We start from the raw sequence: 14,463 nt of genomic DNA, 5'->3' as shown, positions 1-14,463 counted from the left end.
TGGTATTAGAGCCAATGTTGAGTGGTACACGAACTAAGTAAGAAAATCGAAAGATAATATTAAAAAAAATAAGTTTTCCCTGAACGCATTTGATTAGTGGTACATTTAATGTGTTAAATTAGAATTAGTGGTACGCCAGCAAAGAAGGGTGAGAACCCCTGCTTTAGACCAGTAGTAGGTATTCAAACTTTTTTTGTTCGCATACCCCCAGATATAATTTCTCTTCAACTTTGTACCCCCAAAGTTGTTGGTGTATCTTCAAGTTATGCATAGTATATAATATACTTCTAAAATAAATTAAAAAATTACATTACTGATTTATCATAAAATAATAATTTTTTTTAAATTTCACGTACCCCTTAAGATGTCTTCGCGTACCCCAGGTTGAAACCACTGCTTTAGACTAGCCAACAACAACTTCGTCATTAAGTTCCACTGCGAAAACAACGAAATCAAAGCGGTTAGGTATCACGCGCCGAATATGTAGCACGAACGGGAGAAATAAGAAATGTGTACACAATTTTGTTAGCGTAACCACGTGGAAGGGCATCACTTTTTATAAGGATTAAGGTAGGATAACATTAAGGTAGATGAAGTGAGGTGAGGGGGTCCGGCTTTGAGAGGCGGTAGTAGACTGGAACTGATCTATGATCTCCGTCTTTGCCGGGTTTCAGTGTTGAACATCCGGGATCTAGATTTATATTATCTGATTACGTTATTCGTTATAATTTCTATGCTTAGCCAATTGGCAAATGCTCACACCACGGAGCGTAACTACGCATGCGTACTTACGTATTCATTTATGCATGTATGTAGATCATATGTATGTATGCATGTATCCCTTACGTCTGTCAAACCATTTGCAAATTTGGAAGAATCGAATAATTTATTTACCTTCATTACAACCTTCAGGTGTCACTTATCAATCTGATCTTGCGTAAAACTGCAGGAACATTCCGAACGTCTTGCAACACGTCAAAGAATTAACGACTCTCCGTCAGCTTCTGTGACGTCATGGAATTCTCGCCAGTTTATAAACCTCGATCGCTGTACCTCAATCGAAGCTCCACGAAATGTTTCGTCTGAAGTCGGACATCGTCCTTTCCACTGCGGTATTTTGGGTCATTGCTGCGTGAAGATCTCTAGATATACACAAATGCTTCGACGGAACATGCTGCCTTCACCCTCAGGGATTGATCCCTCAGATAATGGCAGCGTATTCTATCTCAGTGTAGAACCCCGAAAATGGACGATTATCATACAAAATTCTGTTAAACAACGAGAAGACTTGGTGAGATTTTAGGGTCTCACGGCGGGTCTATGAAGCTGATTGCCTTCTGGGTTATTTCGTCGTGTAGTCTCTGTTAAAAGTTGACTGACGTTTTAGAGATGTTTGCACGGATAAGATGAGAAATTTGTACCAACATTTTGGTTGTTAATTCTGAAAGGAAGGCTCACACGGAAAACCTACGAGTTGATGGAAGGATAATATTAAAATGTTTTTATCCAAATAGGTTTTGAGAGCGTAGATTTGATTTGTGTTGCTCAGGATAGGGACCAGTGGTTGTTTTTTGTGAACACGGTGGGGAGGGGGGAATTTCTTGATTAGCTGAGCTTGCTATTACTTCTTCAAGAACGCCTCTACTAAAGTTTTAGTTCAAATTCTCCCTTTATTAATTTAAGAACCAATGAATGAGAACTTCAATCCTGTTACATTGGAATATCATTTCAGGTCGTCTGAATTTATTAGGCGATGAACTGCTATTATAAAGATAAATAGTTTCCATATGTAAAACACTACAAGGAACAGTGCATCAGAAATTTTCTATATCACACATGACGACGAGAGAAAGCAAATGAATGTGATGCCAGTGGTTAAACTGAGATCCACCACTGTCTTACATTCGTGCAGTCGCATCTGGTAAGGCAATTGCGTATGCAGTACGAGCTAATTATCCCTGGAATGCATCACGAGTGCAACGTACAGCTGGAAGGTAGTGACACGAGTAAAAGGTAGCTCTGACAAAATGCTTTCTGTTGGCTGCAAACATCAACAGTTGCGCTTGGCATTTCAATGGACCATATTCAATGCGACCAAGCTCCTGATTATTTGCATATGGTAATAAACAGAATGCAATGGCTTGTTTCTGCTACTCCAGATGTGAAAATACGTAGCAAATTCAACATTTGTTGATCTTATTTTTCGATGTCTGTAACCCCATAAAGGAATAATTATATGGGCCGTGTTACATTACTCTATTTATTCTTTCGATAAGTCAGAACACCTCCGGGCGACCGGAGTTAGTTAGATCGATCTCTTCACCACCACGTCCGGATAGACTCAATTCTACTCAGGCTAAATTAGCCGAAGCGTGAAGCTAACTACTCACTTGTTTCTACTGCTGATAAGGTAGTATATTTGCGTCATACTGTGAATTAGGTTAATATTTTAATATTTTACGTCAAATCACAATTTTTAATAAGATAATAAAATATAAAATATCTAAAATATCATTTCACGTTCCGTATCGAATGATCGATTTACAAATTGGAACGTCTCTTACGACATGTTTCGGTTATATTTAACCGTCCTCAGGTATAAATTAGATTGGTAAATTTAAAACTCGAATTACAATCATTTACAACGTTATGCAGTTTATTGAAATGTTCTTATCAGATTACTCTTATATATTAGAACGAATGTATTGTTTTTTATATATGGCGTGGTTTATCTGATGTTCAATATTAGTCTGTAAAGCAATGATTTAAATAAAACATTAATAAATATGGAGTAATATAGAAAACAAAATGATGGAAGTAAATAAATAGTAGAGTGTATAAGTAAAATAAAATAAAATTAATTTAATAAACTGCATAACATTGTAAAGGATTGTAATTCGAGTTTTAAATTTACCAATCTAATTTATACCTGAGGACGGTTAAATATAACCGAAACATGTCGTAAGAGACGTTCCAATTTGTAAATCGATCATTCGATACGGAACGTGAAATGATATTTTAGATATTTTAAATATTTTATATTTTATTAAAATTGTGATTTGACGGAAAATATTAAAATATTAAATATCTACTGCTGATATTAAATTTAAATTAAATTAAAAATGCCTGTGTTTTACATTCATTGCTTACAATATTTCGTAAACATGGCATTTGAATTTTTTTTTTCAGAGTTGTCATAAGTAAATCAGAGGATCAGAATCCATCGGGATAACTTAATCTTATCTTATAAGATCCAGGTTTTATTAGATTAGGTTTAACGGGGCCTGGTCGCCGTTCATAATTTTGCAAATGCTAATTATACCCAAATACAGACAACACTTTAAAGCCGAGAGGTAACTATATGTACCCACTGCTTTGAAAATAAGTAAACATATATTTTGTTTTTATGGCTTTGAATAATTCTCAACTTGAACTGGGATTATTTCCTTGAACAACATTAATCACTTGATTTTGAAAAGGTGAAGAGTGGTGTTTTCTTGGCGGTACGGACTGGATTCTTAAAAATTATTCAGACGAGCTTAGACTTCAAAGGATTAATTAACTTATCGATGACCCACATTATGTTTATTGATACTGCCTAATTTAATTGATAAAGGGGCTAAAAACACGAAAGATTCCTAACTATATCTGAAGTTATTCGACGACGTTGATTCAACTATATATGTTGTGAAAAATGAAATGGAAAGATGCCCACGAACGGTGAATATGTACGCATTCCTATCCTGAACCAGTGTAGCCCAGTCCGCTCTTCCGTATTAAATTCGGTTAACATTAGTTTTATTACTATTTTGTAATTTATTCCTTGGTCTACCAAGTGGTCCGTTCTTTCAATTTTTTTTAAAAAAATTGATATTTTGTATATAACAGCTGGAGCTGAATATGATGAACATTTTTCAAATTATATACTAAATAGAACAGAGAAAAATTCCTAGCATGAACAGCGGCCTAGCAATCAGAGTGTCCTTGGCTCGATTATTATGGGAAACGTTGTGAGATTCTGTTATACTAAACGTTCTGATGAATTGCTGGAATTAATTGAGTTAATGAATCAATATAATTTCCGAAACTTCCAACTGAAATACATGTAACTATAAAGAAAACTATTATTAATGCACAGTGCGAATCTACGAATAAGAAGTACGAGCATCAAGCTGTATGACGTCTGCCCTGATTAATCGAGACGTCAAATCTCCTTTTGGGAATCCATATTTCGAGCCCTGAACCCGGCAAAACTCCAAAAAACGCTTCTGAACGACTTGTACTAGCGCGACGCCCGTCAGTCCTTTCAGCAAAGACGCTTTCAGCAAACGACGCCTCTGCTCCGTAAATCTAGTGCCAGTCGTTTGGGACAGCGTCTGTATCAGGAGAGATGACGACCAGTTTCAGAAGGCTTGGCGATTCTGCTCCAGGCTGATCCAGGAAGTAGGATTCCTGGCATTCCTGTCGTCTGCTGGAAATCACGGAGTCATCACAGGGAACGTTTCTACACCGTTAAAAGAGCCGTGGCTTTTCATTCAGTTACATGATTACCTGAAGAAGGAATACAACTGAGGAGACAGCTTTAGTCTGAGTAACTAATCAACCAACTAACCAAATAATGAATAATAAACTCAGTCTCTGGCGATAGAATAGAAAGTTTAATATCCTAAGTACTGCCATCGAATGTGCAAGTCTCTGAGTCAGTTCAATTACCTCATATTCTGACAACCAGTTTATCCGAGTTCCATGTTAATGTAATTCGCCTTGCTCCTTCTTAGTTTCCCAAGTTCTTTAACCTGTGACCCCGATTCTGTATCAAAGGCAAAGCCCCATCAGTAACAAGTGAATGAGACGCGACGCTCAGGGCAGGATAGTTGAGGAATTCGGGTGAAAACTTCGTCAGTTGTAATTTGTGTATCAAAAATTCCACACCGACCGTCTAGAACTTAGAATCATACAGAAAAAAAAATACATCAATACCACAGCTCCTCGACACGTGTAACGAAACTGAGTATTCTTAAGAAATCTCGTTAATTATTTCTAGCAGTGTACGAAGTTAACATAGTTTCGCTGCGGTATCACGAGGAGCTGAACTTGTAGGAATTCGGCAGGACCAAGATGACAGGAATGTTGCATATGAAGCTGGTTAGGTTGCCTGCCTGCCTGCCTGAAGACAGGTTCTTAAGAGCGCGCAGTGTTCCTAGTGAAAGTGTTTTTGCTTTAAATGCGATGCTCCGACTTTAGGTACATCGTGTGACAGTGGCTAAGTTCGAAATTTGGGCTTTTATATTGCACTCTTTCTTAGTACTTAATAAGAAATGCTTGTTACTGGAATTCTAAATGGTACCGATAAACACGTTTTGAAAGCTGTGTAACAGTTAAGACGAAGCCAAACGGTAAATTAATCTTAGCAAGACTCAAAAAATACAGCATTGCTTATGACATCGCTTCAGAATTCCATTCATAGGACTTGAGGAACATTATACGCCATTGCCTCGATTTGGTATTCCCACGGACAGAAATATTTACCGTCAGTCGTAGTTACAGCCACACAGAAATTATATACAGAATGTAACGAAATTCCTAGGTAAAAGAAACAAGTCGAAGACACTTTTCAACATTTGTCCTGTGGCGTTTGGTTTTCGTGATTCATGTCACCGTGAAACTACGCAAGCAATCAGATGATCAAACCATAGGCTCCTCGTCCTTACAACAGGTGTTCAAAGCGACCTCCGTCGACTTCCAGGCAGATGACAGTGCGCCCCTCGGCATTCTCTAAAAGCGCCTTGCCATCTTGGCATCGAATGTTGTCATGGCGGCTTGAAGTCTTACCACCGCGATCTTCGGTCGTCCCGGGAGACACAGAGTAAACGTGTTCCTTCAGGTGTCCACACAGGAAAAATACCACCCGGGTTAGATCCGGCGACCCTTCACGCCCAATCTAACTTCCTGGATACGTCGCGTTCAACCAATGCCGGACATCTTCCCCACAGTGCCCTGTAGCCTCGACCTCTGCCTCGCAGTTGGAAGAAGGCGTCTTTAAACACGTCCCAAAAATCACGGTGTAGTTGTTTAGTCATCCTGTCGGATAGCGGGTAGGGACCTACGACAATGTACCAGACGATACCAGCCCAGATGATGGCGTTTTCATTAGGCGGTGGCCGTAAGTCCGCGGACGACCTGCGGTAGTACCAGATCGAATATTACAGGCCTCGAGTGTTATGAGAGCGTCGCAGTGTTTATCATGTGTGTACTCCATGGACATTTGGTCACAACTGAACCCCGATGTGTACTTTGTGTCTTGATTACACCAAACAACGCTCTTAGAGTATCGTCATGACAAATAATACTGCTGAAATTGTTACTCCATTTGACTGTGACGTCTATCTCCTAAACTAAGCGTCCCAAGAATATAAAAAAAAACATTTTCGACTTACTTTTTTAACAGCGAATAACACAATGGACGGCCTGTGCGCGAATTCTGTTTCACCACGTATATTTAGAAAATTTTATTAGTTTTTTTAAATAATTTATAACAACATTCTTAAGAGAATAAATAGCTTTAAAAGAAACCCGAGTCGCCATTAACTATTTTAAACTCAAATTTGAAATGCTAGTTGAGAGATCTGAGGTCTGCAGCTGGTGAACAGTAACTACTTGTAGGTCATTCCATTAATTTCGAGAATTTATACTATTTTACGGTCGGTCACATCCACTCCCACTTAATGTCATTTAAATTTGTTGAGCTCTGAACTTTCTCAGACGCTGAAAACAAGAAAAATAGTTCCTACCACACATTTCAAGTAACAGCAGTTCGCTGTTTATATGGCTTCTGTATGTGTGAGGGGCAGATCTCTGCAGAATAAAATTTAAACCATGCATCCGTGACGGCAGATCGTTTGAAAATATATTTTATGTTCATTACCTTTAATTTACGGACGTATACCAACCCACAATCAGTAGTAGTAATATTAGCTAATGCTACTGCATTAAGGAATGCGACTCAGAAAAAAAAAAACTTGTTTCGTGTTTTTTTAGTTAGACATTGGCAACGCATTACCGACTGGCATTTAGACTCACAATGGCAATAATTATCATTGCTCTAAAGTTCGTAACCTTACACACACATACATACAAAACAAAAAATAATACGTATATATTTTCAGAATGGAAAAAAAAATTCAGGAGTTTATATTAGTGAAATTTATATTATATTAATTAATTTGCATCACGCAGATAAAAAAGTTAAATTTATTTAATTCCGTGACAATGCAAAAACAACACGGATTATTCTAAAATTAAAATAATATGAATACATGAACGTATAGGCGTGACCGTACTACGGGGTGAAAGGTCAGTTTTAGAGGAAACTGATTGGTCAGCTTCGTGCTCCGGCCGTTTTATCCTCTGCGATAGTGCCACCTGTTCACATTGGATAGGAGGATGGGTGGTCCCCGAAGTCGGTCTGCATCCGAAAGTTAAGGAAAGAAATCTAGTTGCCCCTACTGGGAATCGAACCTCAGTTATCCAGTCCATAGTCAGTCAATCAGACTACGGAAACCTAATGATACATCTCAAACTTGCTTGTCGTTTCAAATGTTAAAACCCTGGAAATCACAGAACGCTCCGTTATACAGGGCTAGTCTAAATGATGTTCCCGATTTGAAAGACATTCTACTCACGTTTAATGAATTGGGGAGCTACAATCTGGTCGGGAAAGCTACCAATGACTGGGGGTTCGTCGTGCTGACCACACGTCACCCTGTATCTGGTTGGATGATCGTGAACGTGTGGCCAGCAGTCAAGCTAGTCAGCTTTGGCTCTCTGGAGCTGTTACGCCACGGATTTAATTAATACTATATGAAGAATAATTTGCGATCTCTTGCAGCCTCGGTGCATAGATTTAAACGCTTGGAGAATTTTTTTTCTAATTTCATCTTCCGGTAACATAATTTTGAAAAATAAAAAAAATCCATTTTTCCCTCAGTAAAATAGTCGTCACTAATATTACTTTAAATTTAATTATATATTTACATGCTCCCCAGTAGAAACTTTGTAAAACCCGTTTATACAAGCAAGAAAATTATCTGAGAAACATTTGACCCTAGATTTGATAAATATACAAGGTAAGGTTAAGCTGTTACATTATCAGTTTTTATGTAAGAATCGATAATTTCCACAATCAGCGCAGACACAGGCAAGTTCCATCATACATCAAACGAATGTTAACAACATTTCTAGACTATAAACTGTAAACAACGAATAATTACTGCGCATGTGCAGTGTCGAGTTCAAGAATGAGTAGGAACTATAAGACTCTCCCCCGAAGCGCCTACATGGCGTATAGTGGGATAATTTTACTTTACATTTTCTTATTTTGAAGTGGACGTCGCACGTGTAGATGCCAACACAAAAAACCCAAAGTTTTATAAGGAAGCAGTTTGAATTATTTTGTAACGCGTACAAACAAAAATCTTACAAGGATTAAAATGATACTTCAGCGCGATCTAGAGGACATTGTGAGATTTTAGGTTCCTACGGCGGTGACGACATTGATGATCTTCAGCCCTCAAGATGGAGAAAGTACTTTCTCCGAAACGTTGGCATCTACAGATCAGTCCACACGGTGTCAAAATCTAGAAGTACAACATAATTTTCGACGCTGTTATGTTACAATATGTTAAACTCGTCATCGTTTGCAAAATAGTAACAAAACTATTTCGTGTTATTCCATTCGTGAGCCGTCTTTATGCCGGCAGAGCGAACGGGTTCAAATCCACTGTTCAACACGACAAATCATGTTTAATAAAATGTATGTCTGCAGAGACATCCAAGGAATTCTACCAACGTTTAAATAGTTTTAAGAAACTTCCCATGTGTGAGGTGTCCAAAGTCCTTCAAGGACTGTAAAGCCACTGATGACGTCTGGAGAGAAATATTAGGTCGCCTTCCCATTTCGGCGTTACCAAATTAAATAATAATATCTGAATACGTAAAAATGAAACAGTTGAAGAAGGAAGAGCGAGCTGGTTTAAGACTTCCAGGCAATGTATACCGTCTAATTTCTCATCATTAGTCACCCCTATCGGTACAGATTCAGCCGACGGCGTAATTACACTGAAGTTTCTGACGTAATTCAATCCTTATTACGCGCTACTAGTGTAACGCTGAGTGTTCTGGTGATGGACGTGCCGCCTTCATTTTCCAAGCCTCATTCCCTCCGTATTTATAACACCTTAATAGGGTATGAACCAGTATTTTATAGCTCACAGACAATTAATTACATATTACTAAACCAGTTTTATCACCCTTTGTAAATCATGCTGTTTTTGTGTCTGAAACATTTTGAGTGACCGACTCTTGGACTATTTAACGACGTATTTCACAGGCATTGCTCCAAAAGAGTCAACAGATTTGCAGAGGGCGTGGAAGGAATGCTTTCCTTCCCCTTTAAAGAATGTTTAAAGAATGTGCATTGTGTGACTGAAGAAAATCATTAAAAACCTTACACTAGTCGATAAATGGGGCCGATATCCAAAGCGGTTATCGTAAATACTAGCAGTAGAGCTAACTACTACGCAATGATGTTCAGTGTGTAAAATATTTTATCTGAAACGTCGGATAGGCCTACTTCAGAATCGAGTTTAATGACGTAAGCAATTATCCCAGGATCTGCAGAATAATAAATTAAAATAAATTACAGAGACATTAAAATGAAACGAGAGTGGGAGAGTCACTCATTTTATAATCTTTTGGAAGACCCAGAATGAGATTAGACAATATTTTAGACATGATTTTTTTTTAAAAAAAAAAAGTTCATGTCCGTGTAGTAGACAATGTCACAACGCCATTCAACAGCAATTAACACAGCTGTTCATTTTTCTTCAAACGCGTTTCGACCTCTCCTATGCCATCATCCCTGCTTACTCATCCTCTTAACTCATTAGCTCACAGTTTTACAAACTTTCCAACATTTACACGACAAATAAAAACCACATAATATTACTTTAACAATAAAACATCGCTTTAATCCTATCACGTTGCGCATTCAAATAAGTTAGTTTGCTTGTACTGCTGAAAGCCGCCGCTAAATCATTTAAAATTCATTCGCTTGTTAATATACCTGCATTCCTTCCCTGCCAACATCAACTACTCCAGAGAGAAAGGAAAGTTTATAGTGATGGGTTGGCCTGCCAGGCGAAGGTAGCCATGCATTCTGGCATAAATTACATTCACGGACTGCGATGTCTTCCACCATTTAGCAAAGTGAGGATAGCAATTTCATAATATTACTTGCAGCAAAGATTTACGAAAGGTTTCTAACATATTTGCAGACGTTTGTGAAAAAAAGAATTGATTCAAATATATAGATTATATTTAGCAAAGATTTAAAGAAATGTAACAGAAAAACTCGATCTTCATATTCTGTTAAATAATTTACATTATGGACATTCTGGCATCACACCCGTAAAAGATCCTGGAAATAAAACCTAATTTTTAATTCAGATGACCTCACAAAAAGTCAGTCTACATAATTTTATTTATTTTATTTAGTGTTCTGTCTGACGACAGGTCTATATGAACAGGATCCTTCCATTCTTTTCTCGGACTGGGACCTGTTCATATACGTTCTTGGCAGATGATCCAGAAGTGGTTTGCCATTGCCTTCTTCTGTGTGTGAATGGGATGCCACGGAGGAAAACTCCGTGTTGCCTAGACCACGGCCTTGCCCAACACAAGTTATAAATTCGGGCACCGCCGGGAATCGAACCCGAGACCCCCAGGATTACAAGGCCAGCGTTCTGACCGCTAGACCACCTCATCTTATTATTATTAGTGTTCTGTCTGACGACAGGTCCATATGAACAGGATCCTTCCATCCTTTTCTCGGACTGGGACCTGTTCATATACGTTCTTGGCAGATGATCCAGAAGTGGTTTGCCATTGCCTTCTTCTGTGTGTGAATGGAATAATTGTTGGGATGCCACGGAGGAAAACTCCGTGTTGCCTAGACCACGGCCTTGCCCAACACAAGTTATAAATTCGGGCACCGCCGGGAATCGAACCCGAGACCCCCAGGATTACAAGGCCAGCGTACCAACCGCATTTATATATCGTATAGTGCAATTTTACGCGTTCTTTGAACGATGCGCATGAAATAGAAGCATATTAGGCTGAAATTGTCCGTCTGTCCCTATGATTGAACTCTGGAACCACCGGACGGACTTGAATGAAATTTCGTAACTGCGCCATTCTTGATAACACTAAAATCACACTTTACAATTGACTACAGTCGGTGATAACAAAATGTCGGGATAATAAACCTTTGTGGAGAGATTGACTCTAGCGCTGTCTGTATTTTTCGATGCCAAATAACTTCTGCACTTGATATGATTCTTATAAATGAATAATCGATTTCCATTTACAAGTGCTCAGTATTTAACCCCGAATAAAGCTCGTGACTCGGCCATAACATGAGCCAGTCTAATACAGTCCACAATCTCACGTACACTTTATAAAGGTCCGTTTTAATATTATCCTCCTTCAAGAGTATCTCTTCCGAATTGTTATTCCCTTCATGATTTACAGTAAATATTTCGTAGGTAGTATTGATTCCCCATGTCCCATTCTCCTAGATCTGATCACTGGCGAATATTTAAGAATTTAGAACTTCATGTTCTGTGGAAATAATTAATTATAAAATATGAATTCCTTGCGCATCTACCCCTAAATTTTAATGAGACTATACAAGAAATGAAAATGATAACTCGTCATCTTATCACCGTGTTTATAAGATGAGACTGCAAAGATTTCGTCTAGGCTCACCTCATCTGCAAGATGTTCCCATGATCTTGTGTAAAAAGATCTCTGTGGCATGAAACAAAGGTTTGTGGCTGTTGGATCGTGAGACATTAACCATTAGTGGTAGAGTGACCCATCTATATAACCGCCCGCCCCAAGGCGGCTGGCGATACGCTCTACACAATAACAGCTAATTTGGGGTCTGTTTTCATGGAGGTCCGATCCTGCACATTCCTCGTCACCACCTGAAGCCTCAACCTCCTCCCCTTTCTCGCTGTCCTTCAGCCCCCCCCCCCCCACTGCCTCTAGGGGCCCTCAATGAAGTCATCATGTAGTCGGTACTTGGAACCCTGTAATTAGATGCCGGGCCGGGCACTTAAATATAGCCCCATTCTGTGTCAACCAAACCACCGCACGTCAAAGAACGCGGAGGGAAGTTCGTAGTTTTCTCTCAACTACAAGCGTGGATATGGAGTTCCTACTCGTGCAAAGGGAATCATCAGAGCAAACACCCTGTTGCTATGGATGCTGCCCTCTTTTATTTTTTAATCAAAGTTGGCCTGTGCTTAACACCACGTGTGACATTGGGTTTCGACACCCGGTATTTGAAATGATTACCTCAAAGGAAATGCAGAACTGACATTAATTCAATTTCCTATGACTTGAAAAACTAACTTGAGATCAAACGACTTTTCCCCAGACTTTCATTCAGTTACTAAAGAAGGCTTAAGAAGATAGTGTAGTTGCGTCATATTGTGACTTATTAACTTAAAATTAAATTATTTGGTTATTCAGTCAAATCACAATGTATTTAAAATAAGATAATTAAAATAATTAAAATATCATTCTGTGTTCCATATCGAATAATCGATTTACAATTGGAACAGTTACAACATGTTTCGGTTTTATTAAACCATCATCAGGTGTAAAATTATATTAAATTTAAAACTCAATTACAATTTTTTACAATTTTTCGTAGTGATCGGATACGGTAATACTTCTGGATCACCTCCAGACACAACTGTGCTGTCTACTATTTCATCTCTGACCGATGTAAACATCAAAAGCATCACTTCAAACAATAAAGTTGATCCATTATATGAAAATATCTGGACACGACCTCCAAAAAACTACACTACGAAAAATTGTAATTGAGTTTTAAAGTTAATATAATTTTACACCTGATGATGGTTTAATAAAACCGAAACATGTTGTAACTGTTCCAATTGTAAATCGATTATTCGATATGGAACACAGAATGATATTTTAATTATTTTAATTATCTTATTTTAAATACATTGTGATTTGACGGAATAACCAAATAATTTAATTCTAAGGCTTAAGAAGTTCAGTTTGGGTCTCCCGCATATTATAATTCTCCAATGTTTGTTAAAAATTACGTTAAAATTATTAATTTCCTTCTGGTAAAATGACAGCATCATACAGGCCTACTTTTAAAGTTAAGATGAACATTTTATGGCAGTTACTGTACATAACGTAATGATTTTCTGAGCACTGTAAATTATTGCGCAAACCTAATTCCATTTTAAAATTGTACGTCACGATCGACACGCAGTTTTACCAAAAACAAAATTTCGTGTTCACCGCTCGGGCCTATTCATAACATTTGACTAACGCAGGGATTACATTTATCAGATGCAAGACTAAATTAGTTTACATGTTCATTAACGTGTAATTGCATTTTTAATTCAAGAAATAAATAGTCTAAATGCGGTGCCAAGATGTCTGTGATGTGCCTTTTAACTTTTCAAAAAGTAATTAGATTTTCTACAAATTCAGTAGAACGTCATGCCATTTGAAGTTATCCCAAATCAGCATCGTTTTAAAATTCCCACAGAAAGAGAAAATTATGGCGGCGTTGTTAAATTTTTAATTTGCTTTTTAGTCTGACAGCGATAATTAATGTAATGTTACAGATATATTTTGTGTAAGTATATCGGTTATAATAAACGTTCGCACAAATTATTCCCGATTTATTGAACAGAAATCAACACACAGGCCTATAAATATTGAGACGGTGCAAAAGTGTAAAATCTCATTCGACAAACAGAACCTGTACATAGGAAGTTCTGCCTAAACATAAATAACAGTAATTTCATAATTACAATCATTATTATTAATTGAATGTTATCTTCATTTTCAAGTTGGTGTTATTTGAATACAAAAATAAGTCTGCAAAACTGATGAATAAAAAATCATGCTTCATAACTTCTGTTCGAAATCCTAACTTTGTTTGTTGTATATGACAATCATTCAGCCTCGGTGGTCTAGTGGTTAGAACGCTGGCCTTGTAATCCTGGGGAGGTCTCGGGTTCGATTCCCGGCGGTGCCCGAATTTATAACTTGTGTTGGGCAAGGCTGTGGTCTAGGCAACACGGAGTTTTCCTCCGGGGGCTTCCCCGGTTTCTCCGTGGCATCCCAACAATTACTCCATTCACACACAGAAGAAGGCAATGGCAAACCACTTCTGGATCATCTGCCAAGAACGTATATGAACAGGTCCCAGTCCGAGAAAAGGATGGAAGGATCCTGTTCATATGGACCTGTCGCCTGTCGTCAGACAGAACACTAAATAATAATAAGATGAGGTGGTCTAGCGGTTAGAACGCTGGCCTTGTAATCCTGGGGAGGTCTCGGGTT

The sequence above is a fragment of the Zootermopsis nevadensis genome, unplaced genomic scaffold (assembly GCF_977971745.1).
Source record: "Zootermopsis nevadensis isolate Lab colony 2312 unplaced genomic scaffold, Znev_1.0 Znev_ptg000002l, whole genome shotgun sequence".
In the NCBI taxonomy this organism is placed as follows: Eukaryota; Metazoa; Arthropoda; class Insecta; order Blattodea; family Termopsidae; genus Zootermopsis; species Zootermopsis nevadensis.
The sequence above is the reverse complement of the archived record's forward strand: the minus strand, read 5'-3'. Positions refer to the sequence as shown.